This window comes from Primulina eburnea, chromosome 7 (assembly GCF_022965805.1).
Source record: "Primulina eburnea isolate SZY01 chromosome 7, ASM2296580v1, whole genome shotgun sequence".
Taxonomy (NCBI): Eukaryota; Viridiplantae; Streptophyta; class Magnoliopsida; order Lamiales; family Gesneriaceae; genus Primulina; species Primulina eburnea.
Genome location: NC_133107.1, coordinates 27,889,726 through 27,906,698, shown reverse-complemented (window position 1 = coordinate 27,906,698; position 16,973 = coordinate 27,889,726).

Here is a 16,973-nt window from a genome sequence, read left to right as displayed (position 1 = left end):
GACGCTAATTCATGTCTTAATCATTATTAATGTCAAATATAAAAATCAAGAAAAGTGGGACTAATTTTTTTTTTAAATACAGTATTAAATGCGGAACGTAATGGAATTCAATCTAATATACATATCAGTATAAAAGTACAAGTCCTGTACAATAAACATCAAATTAAACTAAGGTTCAACAACTAAATATCAAGTGTTGAATCTTATCTACAGCAACATCAAAGTCCGTATTCTCCACTCTAATCACAATCTCTCATCATCTCCTCGACCTTGATCCTATCCCACCTGTTGTCATGCACACATACAAACACGACAACAGCCGGATAACTCTTGTGAGAAATATATCCCAATATAAATCAAAGAAAATGCAATCATATAATTAATATAAAGCATGAAACAGATATCAGTAATATGTATCAAAATCTGAAAACATAATCAATATAAAATTTTAAATCAGACTCGTGACTCCACGACTCAGACTAGACTCAATCCCAGTCTAGGGATCCCGGTTTCCAAACGTTGGTATTCCATATCGAACATCAGTAATAGAAGAAACTCCAATTCTATCCACTTCGATATAACCAAACATCCGGTGTCTTGACCTATCTGTCACAGACTTTGGCACTTTCACCAAATCACTATCTTGTGTCAATGTGCAATGTGCCAGTGACGATTCCATCACTATCGGCACTTATGTCACAAGATCACTCGTCTAATACTCGTCTAATACATGCTTTCTATACATCAATAGAACAAGCATATCAATTCAAATCAATGCACATAATAACAATAAATATGTGATTTAGGGAAACTCCAGTATATCATACTCGAGTCGTTCTCCCGGTATTGACTTATACCTTTCTTTTATTGTAGTTCTGATGACGTTCCCGTCTGGAATTCAAAGTCTGTCAACACTCAATCTGGCAATGACAACATCAATAATACCATATCAATATACTGCTCAAATCAATACCAATCTAATCAATCTGGATTTAACTCAAAACCAACGGCATAACGGAACAATCCCGATATCCCGGTCAATACAATATCAGCAGATAATAATTACAATCTATAACTGATATCCAATACAATCTGTAATCAATTCATAATTCAAATCTGTCTAATATCAATCGATATACTCTGAAAAATCATAACAATTCCATAATCAATCTGTTTCTCAATCTGACTTCGATTCTACGATGTCTAACATGTCAAGAGTGCCATATATGAATCATATCCGATTCTGAAAATATCACAATTTCAAGACATAACAAAACGTGACAAAACTTACGTGATGTGAATCTGGCCGGGCATGGTGTTCAAATGATTGATAAGCAAGGGAGAAGGGCTCGTGATGCATGGGAGCACGTTGGAAAGCCGAAGGAACATTATTCAAGCATTATTTTGAGGAACCGAGGCTGCACGGACCCGAGCACGGACCAGTACACGGGGTCCGTGTCCATTACATTTGAGGAAGAGAAACCCGAGTCTACACGGACCCGAGCACGGACCTGTGCACGGGGTCCGTGTCCATTGTTTTCCCGGAGAGTAATTTTACAGAGCCTACACGGACCCTTACCCGGAGGCCTACACAGGGTCCGTGCCCTTTAGTTTTCACGGAGAGTTATTTTCCTAAATAAGAGTTTTATTTATTTTGATAACTAGATTTCATATCTTTTTGATTTGTAGTCAATATATAGACGAATTTTATTGATTGTAAACACAACATTGATTATTATTCATCTTTTATGATATTGAGAATTCTCTCAATACAAGCTTAAGTTTCGTTATAACTTTTGCGTTGTATCAAATCAAACTTATCAAAAGATTTATCTTTTGTGGCGTTTGTCAATCGAGTATCACGAGGGTTGCCAAGGACGGGTTCTTTGGAGGTTCTCTTGAAACGCGATTGTTTCTCTCGTGTTTATTTGTTGCTAAACTCTTGCTAGTTTAGAGGTGAATATCACACAATACTTGATTCAAAAGATCGGGAAAAACACACGAATCTTAATATCGTAATTGAATAGAGGGTGTGATTTATTTTTAATCGTGTTTGCTATTTATTCGTGTCAAGATTCACGTCATTTGGTATCAGAGCTCAAGGTTTTTGACTCGAGTAAGCGTATCCGTTCAATTCTTCGTAGGAGTTTCAATACCGATTTTCGTGTAGCGATTTCTACGTTGTTGTTGAATCAAAAAAAAAAAAAAAAATCGCGATTACTGTTTATCGCCGGAGTTACTATTCATAGTCTCCGAAGTTACTGTTCACGTCGGGTACTGTTCACGACAAAATTTACTGTTCACGATCGGGTACTGTTCATACGCCGTCCTTACTGTTCATAGCCGGCACTATTCATCCGACAGTTTACTAGTCATAGCCGGATTTACTATTCACGCCGGAGTTACTATTCACTCCGGAATCACTATTCAAACCGGAATTACTGTTCACGGTACTGTTCACCCGAAAAAAAAAAAAAGAGAGAGAAAAAAAAATATATTAATTTTGGAATCGGGTGTTTGTTGGAATTTTAGCGCTTATATTTCAGCGTTAAGTTTGTCCTTATCGTTTAGTCGCATTCTAGTCAATTTTTCGAAGTTTCTTGTTCTTGTGTGGTCTAAGTGAGTCGAATTTCAGACGTCACATGATTGATCTCATAAGTTTGATACGTGGAAGCCACGATACTTAAGAGCCCCTCGAGAATTCTCACTTGAGTGAAAATATTTGAGTGGAGTGAATTTTCATTGAAGTGAATTGTGAGGTTTTGTGGTGAGGGAAAAAGACGAGTGCGAGTGAATTTTCATTGGAGTGACTAGTGAGAATTTGTGGTGAGGAAACTTTATTCTTTATTGTTTTATACTAACCTTTTTCTTGCAGGTATAATGATTGACGGACGTCAATTTAAAACGATGTTAGGAGGATTGGATAGAAGGTGGGAGAAGGAGTTTAAGCCTCAACGAAAAAAATATCGGAGGTGTGAAGAAGAGGAGATGTATGATATGCATATTGATGAGAATAGGCGAGGTAGTAGAGTTGGAGGAGATACGTTGTTGAACATGGATCGTTATAGGAGATTTGATGAGGATAAGGGTTATAGAAGCCGGGAAGGGTATAGACTGAGTGGTACGAAGATGACAATTCCATTTTTCAGTGGGGAAGCCGATCCAAAGGTGTACCTTGAGTGGGAAGAGAGAATGGAGTGTGTATTTGAGAGCCGGGATGATTATACTGAAGCAATGAATGTAAGACGAGCTTGCAGTGAGTTTACCGACTATGCTACGACTTGGTGGGATAAGTTAGTATTGCGTAGGAGACGATGTTGGGATGACCCTATAGTTACGTGGGATGAGATGAAAAGGGTGATGAGGAAGCAATTTGCTCCAAAACACATTAATATGAGAGGTGGTAGGAGAGATGTGAATAGGGAGTTTTTGACATCCACTTGGCGGAGGAGCTTGGGAGAGAAAATCAGTGATACGCCAAAGAAGGAGTCGAGACGTGAAGCTAGCAAATATGAATATCAAGGTACATCTAAAATCTCAAATGTTAGTACTTATGATATTCAATGTATTTGGTGTCTAGAGTTTGGGCATGATATCACCCAATGTCCAAAGGAGGAGATGACTGTAGTAAAATTGCCAGTTGAACTTAAATCTCAAAGGGAGGTTGATGTTGCGGTTGGGCTTGGATCTCAAGTGGAGGGTGAATCCTTAGATGGTGAATTTGCCTCTAATATGTGTGCTAAAGAGGAGAAAGAAGAAAGTAGCAATAATTTGTTGCACGCATGTTATGATTCATCATTTATCTTTCTTGATCAACCTATTTCAATTGTAACTACTGATGATCAACTGTAATTTATTGTGAGGGTGAAAAAGAATTTACAATGGCCGAAAAAATGAGTGATCAAAAGAGTGAGATGGCCATAGAAAGAAAAGAAAAAGAAAATGCAAAAGAGGCCAATAAAAAAGAAAAGAAAAATGAATTTAAGGCCCAAAAGAGTGAGTATGAGTGTGATTTGATTTGGTATAAATCTCTCCAAGTACCTTTGTACAAAGGTGAGGTTTATATATCTAGTGACGATATAGCCGGTTCAATCCCGAGCATTGTTATTTCTCATTTGCAGGGTTATGATGAAGTTGTGAGGGGGAGACGAGCAAATGTGGAAGGTGTAAAAATGCAATGGGATGATCCATTTGGTGTTGAGGGTAATCACCGTGAGGTAAGCATAATTGCCAACGCAACAAGCATGAGGTATGATTTTAGTCCTTATCTTATTTCATTGTTATGTTGTATTCAAGAGTTTGGTGAGAGAATTGAGAGTGGGATGTTTAAATGGTCTAACGGTGAATTAACCTTTGTCCCTAGGAGTCATAGATTTGAGAATTATGACATATTGACTAGATCCAATTTAAATGTTAGTGATTGTGATTTTTCAAGAGTTGTCAAATTCATGAGTTTTTGTTACGACAATGAATTGTATGCATTATATTCAAATCTTTGTAATGAGTTAAATGTTTACATGGATAGTACGCCTAGTGTGTTCTATTTGCATGATTCCTACTTGTTTGATGAAGACTTTGGGAAGAGCATGGATGAATATAAGAATTTCTTTGCTCATGATGAATATATTTTTAAGGAGATTAAATTGTTCATGTTATGCTCATTTTATGAGTTACCCGCTAGTGATGCATATTGTTATGATTTCATTACTGATAAGATGCATGAATTTCTATGTTGGTTACATATGAAGAGGTATGTCGAATGGTGTTGTGACGAGGGTCTTGCATGTATGAAGATAGCAACTAGGCTAGGGTTTTATGACATGCATGACTTAATTCTTAGTCCTAGTAAGCAATATACTTACATTTGTATGATACTTGCATTGGTGTTAACTAGGTCTAAGAAAGGGAGGAACTTAATTTTCGTGATACTTAATGGTATTTTATCATTTGGTGTCATTTATTATTTGGTGTATGTTGAAATTTATGAGTTCATAGGAAAGGCAACTGTGATGTTGGAGTTTCCAGTGCTGATGGAGCGAGCTAGCAATAGCGCCTACGAACTTGAATTGAAAGGTAAGCATGTTGATAATTTGCTTATTGTTATTACTAACTTGCTTCGTTTTTGTGTAGGAGGGCAAGATTTGAGGACAAATCTTTTTGAAGAAGGGGAGTATGATGTGAATCTGGCCGGGCATGGTGTTCAAATGATTGATAAGCAAGGGAGAAGGGCTCGTGATGCATGGGAGCACGTTGGAAAGCCGAAGGAACATTATTCAAGCATTATTTTGAGGAACCGAGGCTGCACGGACCCGAGCACGGACCAGTACACGGGGTCCGTGTCCATTACATTTGAGGAAGAGAAACCCGAGTCTACACGGACCCGAGCACGGACCTGTGCACGGGGTCCGTGTCCATTGTTTTCCCGGAGAGTAATTTTACAGAGCCTACACGGACCCTTACCCGGAGGCCTACACGGGGTCCGTGCCCTTTAGTTTTGACGGAGAGTTATTTTCCTAAATAAGAGTTTTATTTATTTTGGTAACTAGATTTCATATCTTTTTGATTTGTAGTCAATATATAGACGAATTTTATTGATTGTAAACACAACATTGATTATTATTCATCTTTTATGATATTGAGAATTCTCTCAACACAAGCTTAAGTTTCGTTATAACTTTTGCGTTGTATCAAATCAAACTTATCAAAAGATTTATCTTTTGTGGCGTTTGTCAATCGAGTATCACGAGGGTTGCCAAGGGCGGGTTCTTTGGAGGTTCTCTTGAAACGCGATTGTTTCTCTCGTGTTTATTTGTTGCTAAACTCTTGCTAGTTTGGAGGTGAATATCACACAATACTTGATTCAAAAGATCGGGAAAAACACACGAATCTTAATATCGTAATTGAATAGAGGGTACGATTTATTTTTAATCGTGTTTGCTATTTATTCGTGTCAAGATTCACGTCATTACGTCCAGTCGAAGCTCTTGTCGATGGGAACACGGTACTAAAGTCGGATTGAAAATTATACAGACGGATCGAAATATAAAGACGTAAGGATTTTCAACTGTTTCTCTCTTCCCTTCCCTCGTTTCTCTTTCTTCTTCTAATGTTTTCTGAAGGCATGAACTTATATATATATCAAGTTGCATGTTAATGAAACGTGGCTCATTTTTCTTGAATTCCAGTCGGCACTCGGGTGGTTGCAATTTACCGCTCGGGCGTGGAATGTTCTGTCCGAGCCTTCAAGTTGTTAAACACTGGCGCTCGGGCGGTTACAAACTACCGCTCGCGCGCCGTAACTTCTGCCCAAAACATATTCTTATTGAACATTGGCGATCGGGCGGTCATTTTCTACCGCTCGGGCGCCAATAGTTCTGTCCAAAAATAGTATAATTCATATGCTTTGCCCAATCTCGTCTCGGAATGGCCCGTCTATAATCATATCAATTATCACCAAATCATTTCAGATCACGGTAATCAAAATCTCGGGCCTTACACATAATCTGATCATAAAATATTTCATGAAATCATGATGTCAAAATATTTCATGCTTTAAACAAAATGCGTCAACGTAAAACTTACAGACCGAAGACGTGACTTCGTCAGCTTCTCGAGATCAGTAGTAGTACCACACTTTACAAGAACATAGGCTCTGATTCCAACTATAGAGGCCCGTATTTCACATTTGTAAATTTTCGGAATTGTTTAAAAATTTTCTTTAAAAGAAAATAACTTGCCTCATTCATAAAATAAACTGATAAAAAATTTAAATGTTTAAAGTAGCAGCGGAAGTAAATACTGTTTTTCAAAACAACAACTTAAAATAATTCATCGTAACAAAATATTTTTGAGCATAAAAGATAAATAAACTGTAACATGAGGTCCTCGGGTTCCTACTACTGCCGACCCAAGATGGCTCACTGGTCCCCGCCCTCGGTCCCGACCTCATCAGTACCTACAACAATCAAGTCTAATGAGTCTAAAGACTCAGCATGCATATATCGTGAATAACAAGTAAAATATATATCATAAAATTTAATGTAATGTAAAGATATCATATCGTAAAGCGTAACGTGAAAATCGTGTCATGAATAATTATAAATACGTGCATAACTGAAAATCGTATGTTAAATGTTTGCTCGATAGAGCCTGACATAAAATAGCATATCATAATTTTTCTGTTGAGATAATGTTCTACGCGAATGGCCCATAACATAACATGAATCGTCTGATCAGACTAAACCACAGTATATATACTGGGCGGTAGAGATCATCACAACCCTTGGACTGAATATCCGTACCCATACATGAACGTGAACCGGTCGTAAGTCGTCGAGTGACGTAATAATCCCATAAGCTACAACCCCATAAGTGTGAAGTGGCCACAAGACATATCGCATATATCTCAATATAAACATTTTATATTTTATGCACGTAATATAATTAAAAATATTGTCTTATTTTACCAAATGGTTTGGATCGTTCCCAGGCTCGCTGCGACCTAATTCTAACATGAGAAACATGAAAATAAACACAACTTGACCAACATATCATAACCGAACTAAAAACGAGACAATTACGCCCAACAAACTTAGTATCTAACCATGACTCCGTACCAACCCGAATTAACATCGAACCATCGTTTAGCCTGATTAAAATACACCTAAAATACTGGAAAATAAATACCAGGGCTGTAATACACGAAAATTGTGCATGGAAGCCAAAATCATGAAATGCTCTTTCGAGAGTCACTTTGGCACATTGCACCGTAAATTCTCGTACGACCTCTAAACTTAACCAAATCACGAACGGCCAAAAAAATGACCTTCCAAACTTTATGAGGTACTGTCTAGTCCAATGCCATAGGCTAAAATCCAAACAATAACTCGTACGTGACCTCTGTACCGCAGTAAAGTTGCTGTAAAATTCCAGTGGCAGCAACTGTGCTTGCATCGCTTCGTTTACGTGGCTATTGGCCATTCGGGCTTGAAATACCGACCAGAGCCTCTACCCCACATCCTAAGGTGTGGTTTGAACCATGGCTAAGGGCCCTAGGCCAACATCAATCCAAACAAACACCTACGAAAAATCCGAAGCTCCACCCGAGACGCCATTGAGCAAGCGTTGGGTGTTTGCTTGTTTTTCTATCAAATGAAGGATCCAATAGATATGAGGTTAACCATGCTCCATGCTAGACATGCTAAGGTATTGTCTGAGTCATTGCTAAGGGCTAGAAGCCAACCACAACCCACCTAACACCATAAAGTCGAACCAAGTCACACACCAAAAATAAAACAGAAATCGAAACCGTGGGACACTTGTCTTGTTTGTTTTAAAAACCGATGAGAACATGAACCAAGCCATGAAAGGGCATCTTGGTCACGTCCTAGAAATGCAAAGGAAGAGTTCTAACCGAGGCTACATCCCCTAGGGCAGACAAGATCCGAACCCTCAACTTAGGCAATAAACCATGCAAATCGAAACTCATAAATCGCAGCATGGAGATTTGCTGTAAAAAATGGTTTAACTAGGGCGAAAGGGCTAACACCAATTGTATAATCCCTTCCTAACACACCATATAACATGACCATAAGCATCCTTGAACGCCTGGAACCGAGCCAACCCCTGAAATCAAAAAAACAAAACAACCGTGAAGGCACAAGGAAGGAGCCGAAAAATCTGCACCATATTTTCGAAAATTGCTTGACATGATTTCGGTTTTGCTTCAAAATTTAAGAACAAATATGGTTTAAAATATGTATATGACTTGATTGTAGAGAAAGGAATAACATATACATGCCTGGAAATTTTTGTTTGAAAAGAAAACAAACAAGACGACGACACGGCGCGGCGGAGGCGGAGTTCCTTTACTTTCTTGTTTTCTTCCTTGTTTTTCCTCTTGCTTCTCACGTTTTTTTAGAGGTTTTGCTACTGAATTTCGGTGGAAGTGGTGAGGGAGAGAAGGATAGGAAATGAAGGGAATGATTGCAAGATAAATGGAGAATTGAAATGGCCAACCCAACTTTCTATCCTAGTGTTTGATAGATAAGGAATGAAGAGTGATTTGATTTGATTTAGTGGAGGTTGTGGCCGATTTTATCAATCAAAATAAGGTAGAAAAATTGCTTAATTAATAATTATTGAGGATTAAATGTGATGGAATTATCTCCCAAGAAAATATAAGGAAATGAATTAAAGATGGAGAGTTGCCAAATATTTTAAATCCTATCAAGGAGGTGGCCGAAATCTACTATTAAATGGGGTGGAATATTGCTTAATTCAATAATTATTGGTGATAAAAAATGAAGGGATTATCTACCAAGAATGGATAAGGAAAGGAATTAAAAAGGAGAGTTGTCCAATTTTTTAAATCTTTTAATGTGATGGCCGAATTCTTGATAAAAAATGGAGGGAAATATTGCTTAAATATTGAATTTTATCTCCTTAAAGTTTTAAACACTAATTATGTATTTTAGTGAGTTAATACATTAATTTGGGATAGTAATTATCTTGCATGCATGGCTAATTTTTAAAATAAATTTACTAACATGTTAAGTTACAATTTCTTAAATGAAATTAGCCTAGATTAACTTATCTCAATTGGTCACATATTTTAATTTAGGCTTTTAATTAAATTATTGGACATAAAGGAACTTATTTACTACTTATCTCTAATTAATTAATTAAATCCCTAAATATTATTTTGCCTTAAAATAAATTATTCCTTATCTTAAATTAAGTTTAGGAATATTTTCTTATTATTAGAATTTATCTCAATACGCCGACTCCAATCCGGCCTCGCTTATTTAACTGAAAAGATAATAACTAAACTTATGCGATTTAAAATAAAAACAACTTTAAAATGCCTTAAATAATAAAGAAATCATTTTAATTTAAATGCTAGAAATTATGCATGGCTTATACGTAGTCTGATTTAACGGGTTCTACATAAATAGAAAACATCTCTTGGGAAAGCCTCAAGACCTGGTGGTCTTCGTAACAATAATGACATTTTTCGATATGCCACGGCTTGTTTACTAAGATCATCATAGATTATTAATGTGTGCATTCCATTATCACGGAAATATTCCCCCATGGCACATCCAGAATATGGGGCAAAAAATTGCAGAGGAGCAGGATCCGAAGCGGTGGCTGCTACAAGAATGGAATATTCTAAAGCATTGGCCTCTGAAAGAATTTGAACTAAGTGTGCTACAGTTGAGCGTTTCTGTCCAATCGCTACATAGACACAATACAATGTCTTACTCTCATAGGTAGACTTTGAGTTCAATTGCTTTTGGTTTAATATGGTATCGATAGCAATAGCTGTTTTTCCAGTTTGTCGGTCCCCAATTATAAGTTCTTGTTGACCCCGACCTATAGGAACCAAGCTATCTACCGCTTTTAACCCAGTTTGCATAGGCTCGTGCACAGATTTACGTTCAATAATTCCAAGGGCTTTCACTTCGACACGTCTTCACTCGGGATCGCTTAGAGCCCTTCTTCCATAAATAGGTACTCCCAAGGCATCGACCACACGCCCTAGCATAGCCTTTCCCGCAGGAACATCCACAATATATCCAGTGCGCTTGACAAGATCTCCTTCTTTAATAGCAATATCACTACCAAAGACAACAATCCCTACTTTCTCATTCTCAAGATTTAAGGCTATTCCTTTCACACCGATGGAAAATTCAACCATTTCCCCAGCTTGAATCTCGTTCAATCCTTAAACATGTGCAATACCATCTCCAACTGAGTGCACTTGACCGATCTTATCCACTTTCAAATTCATGTAAAATTTGCAAATTCTATTTTCTAATATAGTAGTTAGTTCTGCAGCTCATGGAGAGAGTTCCATAATTCCATTGACAACTAGATAGAAGGGAGAATGCCACGATAAAAGAGTTCTTAGGAAATAAAATAATGAGGAAACCCTAGTCTCCCAAGAGCTACAAACCGAGAATGGAGGAGAAGAAATGAGAAAAAATGAGCAACTCATCCAATTATATCACTTAAAAATCGAAACACGCTTCTACTGTTCACAGACCGCGGGTGCTGTGGGGACCCGGACACTGATCTTTTTCTTAATCTTTTGGGATTTAATTTCAATTAAGATAAATCAGGGTCTAAAAATTTTTCTTTTAAAATACAAGTGCGGAAGGTAATGGCATCTAAATAATATACATATCTGTATAAAAGTACAATAATGTACAACAGTCTTTCAATTAATCTAAGGTTCAACTACTAAAGTTCCAGTAATAAAACCTATCTATATCCAAGTCCGGAATCACCACGCTAAACTCATCTTCTCTCATCAACTTCTGACCCCGATCTTGTCCCACATGTTGTCATGCATACATACAAAACAAGACAACAGCCGGATACTCCGGTTAGAATAAATCCCAGTATAAAACATGGTAAACATGTATATACATAAAATAAATCATGAAATATTCTATCATGAATAACCTAAAAACAATAGATTTCATAATCTATGAAATTAACTCAAAATAAGCATGCAACACAAATCAGTTAAACATGCTATTCAAATCAAATCATAAAAACATGCTATCATGACTGAAAGCACTAAAAATGGGTTTCATAGTCTATGAAACCACATCCATAAACGCATGCAGTTCTAGTCAAATCATGTCTAGACTCGACTCAACTATAACTCTAGGGATCCCGGTGTGAATAAGACGATCTATCACCTACCCTCCCAATCTGGGTGACGGTACGTCTTATTCCTAGACTTCGGCCTGATCTGTATCCACACAATAGGAGAACGATCTTCCCTTAAGCTGTGATATCACCGAACATCTAGAAGTTTGACTGTTCTGTCAAGACTTCCTATCTTAAATGCAATGAATAAAATCTGTAAACAAAGCATAGTCATCTCAAAGGATATGAATATATCATCTATAACACATCATAATCATATCATAAAATAAACAACAATAATTCTAGTATGTGATTTTGTTGGGAAACTCAAATAGGATCTTATTTGAGTTGTATCTTCCCAAATATCACATGAATTATACCTTTGTCGTCCCTGTCTGATGAAGACGATGACCTGTATTCAAATCTGTCCATACCTGATCTGGCAATGACAATCACATAGATACAATATCAGTATATATCTCAGTTCATAATCTGTTCTGATCAATATTCAAATCAATACAACATCTGATCAATGTCAACGATAAAACATAATAATCTCGATCACTATCTAAACTGATTAGATGTCAGTCTGCTGATATTTCGACGGCATAACAACACAATCTGAATAATCCCGTCAAATCTCAACATCACAGATATAATACCAGAACTCATAATTGGTATTAATCTAACTCATAATCTCAACGATAACACAAATCTGATATCGAATCTCCGTCAATATCTTTTAAAAATCATAAAAATTACAGAAACAATCTTTTCTTTAATCTGACTTCAATTCTACAATGTCTACGGTAGTTGTCTACGGTAGTAGAAACACCATATCTGAACCATATTCGATTCTAGCAACATCATATTTTCAAAACATCTCAAAACTTAACAAAACTTACGTCCTTGTGTAGCTTGAGTCAAGAGGAACTCAGAACTGCATTCGGATTTGAATTCTAATGGACGAATCTTTCACAATCGCAAATCAAAAGGCGTAAGGAAAAACTCTCTCCAAGCCACGACCCTTTTTCTGAAATTCTAAAGGAAAAATGTGTCATTCTTATATATATACTGCATGCAACACTAGAAAACGTGGCTTATTTTCCAAGCTACACGCATGACCGCGGGTGCGGTGTGTTCAGCAGCGCGGGTGCGCTCAAGCTTCGGCAGCTTTATCATTTTCTGAATTTCGACGACCACGGGTGCGGTCTTGTTCTTACTGCGGGTGCGGTCACCCATCTGTAGCAGCACCGCGGGTGCGGTCCTTTTAGCACCGCGGGTGCGGTGTGGCTACGGCCTTTCTTACCAAAATTTCATAATTTATGATCGCGGGTGCGGTCATGTTTGTACCGCGGGTGCGGTCTTGCAAACCCTATTTTCTCATGTCTTTTCTTCCCTCATTGCATGTCATGCATTCTCATATCTTCCGACTCTCACATTGATGAAGATTAATAATCTTGGTTTATCAATTCTATAATTCTCGGGCATTACATTTCTCCCCCTCTTAGATCTGAGTTCGTCCTCGAACTCATAAAGTAATCAATTCAGATATATCAGGAGAAGTGTATAACAGAGTTTAAATCAAACCCTCATCTCAATGAATCTATTCTGAAATCTCTTTCTTGTATCAACCTCTGATTTCAAATCTGGAATAAGGCTTCATGAAGTATACTATCATAATACTTCTTAAACTAACTCTGACAGAATCAATCTTGCCATGTTGGTTATACAACATCCGTATAAACCAATCACAGTTCACAGTTCATCATCTGACGTTGGTTTCTTAAATCTGTTTCTTCTGAACTATCTTCCTCTTCCTTCGAATTTTCTTCAAAAGAAATCTGTAGTATTCACCGTATACTGTCTTGTCTATAACTATCTCATTACCCATCTGATAAGCTGATAGCTATTGTCACGCAAGGATAATAAATCATATCAATTAGCGCTAACATCCAGCACTCCATAACTCTACCAAAATCTTCCAATATCTACATTTTGACTGTCTGTCAATCTGTAAAACAATCTAAGCGAGAGCTCAGGATATACCCTGTCACGAATAAAAACTCAAGCAAAATCAATCAAAAATCACAATCTGATATAATCTAACTCAACAATCTGATTACTCTGACCATTTCTTGACATCGATCTTTGTCATTTGGTCATGTTTGTACGTTCTCTAGTACAAACCAATAGATATAGATTGAACAATCTGTCAATCACAGTCATATCATAACACAATCTGGAAAGTATTGCAATGATCTTATTACGAAATTCATCGAAATTTACTCCCCATGTCTATTCAGAAATATACCATTCGGTAATAAATCTTCTGATCTTTATCTTTCTGTCTTTTCTATTAACGATTCATACATATCAGTACAATTCCTGCCAATATTTCAACACAAATTCTGTTATAGCTGATCTCATCTGTCTATATCACAACTATCTGTTCGAATATCATACATTCTCAATCATCAGAATGAAAACTGAATCCACTACGGTGAATTTCTGACCCTATCTGTGATTTCAGATCCGAACTACTGACATAAACAAATCAGTTAATAACATAAATTAAAGAAGAAAGACCTACCTTGTAATGCCCGAGAATTAATTCCTGTAATCAGACGTTGATTAATTGACAGAATTGAGATTTCAGGAGCTAAAGCAAGGAAGCCGGGCGTCGGTACATTTTAAGTGGGGATGTTGGACAGAACATCTGGCGCCCGAGCGGTAGAATATGACCGCCCGAGCGCCAATGTTCAATAGGAACATCATTCGGACTGAACTTGTGGCGCCCGAGCGGTAGAAAGTTATCGCCCGAGCGCCAATGGATAATAAGCTAAGCATCCGGACAGAAAGTGCCGCGCTCGAGCGGTACTTTCTTACCGCCCGAGCGCGAGACGTGGAATAGGTGAGATGAGACACTTGCCTTCTTGCATGCATCGTATATGTGTGTGTATATATATATATATATATGTATGCTTCGAGATTGCTTCAGAAACGAGGATAAAGGATCGAGAAAAGGTTTCTGGAAAAGAATGAAATATCATTGCCTTTTGTGAGAAATCCGTCTGTCCGAATTAGAATCTGACTTCAGTACTGGGTTCCTATCGACGCAGGCTTCATCTGGACGTAAGTTTTGTTACGTTTAGACATGATTTGAAATTATGATATTGTCAGAATTGAATATCAATCAGATATGATGTTTCTGCTACAGTAGACATTGTAGAATTGAAGTCAGATTAAAGAACTGACTGTTTATGTAATTGTTATGATTTTTGAAAGATATTGACTGAGATTCTATATCAGAATTGTTTTAGTATTCAGATTATGAATTGTATTGACACAGATTATGGGTTCTAGAATTATATTTGTGATGTTCAGATTGACGGGGTTATTCAGATTGTATTGTTATGCCGTCGAAATATCAGTTGATTTAGATTGATCAGATTCAGATATGATTTCGATTAGATTGTGATATTATTGATATGACTCAGATTGTATCTTGTTCAGACATTGATCAGATTGTATACTGAATTGAGTATTGATTAGAACAGATTGTATATTGAATTATTCACTGATACAGCGTATTCGATATTGTCATTTCAGATTCGATATGGACAGATTTGACTTCGAGACTTTGTCTTCGTCAGACCGGGACGACAAAGGTATAATTCATGTGATATCTGAGAAGATATAACTCAAATCAGATCTCATTTGAGTTTCCCAATAAAATCACATACTTGATTATTGTTTATCTTCTGATATGATTATGATTTGTTTATAGACTTTATATTCAAATCTTTTGAAATGAACATGCTTTGTTTACAGATTGTTATACATTGCATTTGAGATAGGAAATTTTGACAGATAGTCAGATTTCTAGACGTTCGGTGTATCGTTACATAGGAGCAGACACCCTCCTATTGTAGATTATTCGATACAGATATGACCGAAGTCTAGGAATAAGACGTACGTCACCCCGATTGGGAGGGTAGGTGACAGACAGTGACGTCTTATTCACCCCGGGATCCCTAGAGTTATAGTTGAGTCGAGTCTAGACATGATTAGACTAGAACTGCATGCGTTTATGGATGTGGGTTCATAGACTATGAAACCCATTGTTATTGCTTTCAGTCATGATAGTGTGTTTCATGGCGTAGATTGTTTATACGCATGTTTATTTGATTGAGTTGCATGTTTAGTCCAGATAGGATTTGATTGAGGGCATGCTTAGAATTATGTGGTTTCATAGATTATGGAACCTATCACTTTTGATTGTGTTCATGACAGCATGTTTCATAAGTTATATGTATACCTACATGCTTACCATGTTTTATACTGGGATTTATTCTCACCGGAGTTATCCGGCTGTTGTCTTGTTTTGTATGTATGCATGACAACAGGTGGGGCTGGATCGGGGTCAAGAGGATGAGAAGAGAAGAAGAATTAGCGGGGTGATTCCGGACTTACTGTAGACGTGGTTTAGTACTGGAACTTAGTAACTGAACCCGAGATTAGTTGAAAGACTATTGTACAGTATTGTACTTTTATACTGAAATGTATTTTATACTGAAATGTATATTATTTAGATTCCATTACCTTCCGCACTTGACATTTTAAAAAGAAAAATTTTTAGACCCTGTTTATCAGAACTGATAATTAAATCCCAAAAGAAGATTAAGAAAAAGATCAGCGTCCGGGTCCCCACAACAGGTGGTATCAGAGCGATAGATCCTTTAGATTGAGATAGTCAGAACTGATAGATCCTTTAGACTGAGATAGATTGACATAGAAGAGAATGAGCGGGGTAGATTGAATTTTCTTTCCTTGCATGTAATTGCTAGCATGAGAATTATTTCAATGTTGACTTACATTGTGTGTGCTAGCATGATTTACTGCTTTCCCTATTACATGTTGTTGGTATCTGAGTTGACTACAGCATGTAATTATCAAGATTGAATCAGAACCGAGTCTGAATCAGAGGTATATGATCAGAGGAGGGCTGAGACGGATTATGTAGATTGTGTATTAATCTGTTTGATATTCAGATATACCGCCTCGGAGAATTCCAGAGAGGGATAGTACTTCGTCTGAATAGATGGATGCATCAGAAACTCAGCTAGAAGAAAAGATGAAAGAATTTCAGTTGTTACAGCTGCCGATTCTGAATGGTTCCGAGACATCCGAAGATTGTTAGAACTGGTTTGATGATATATAAATCTTGTTCGACTTACTTGATTGTACAGAGGAACAGAGAGTTAAAATGGTACCTTATCAGTTACGAGGAGCCACCAGGAGTTGGT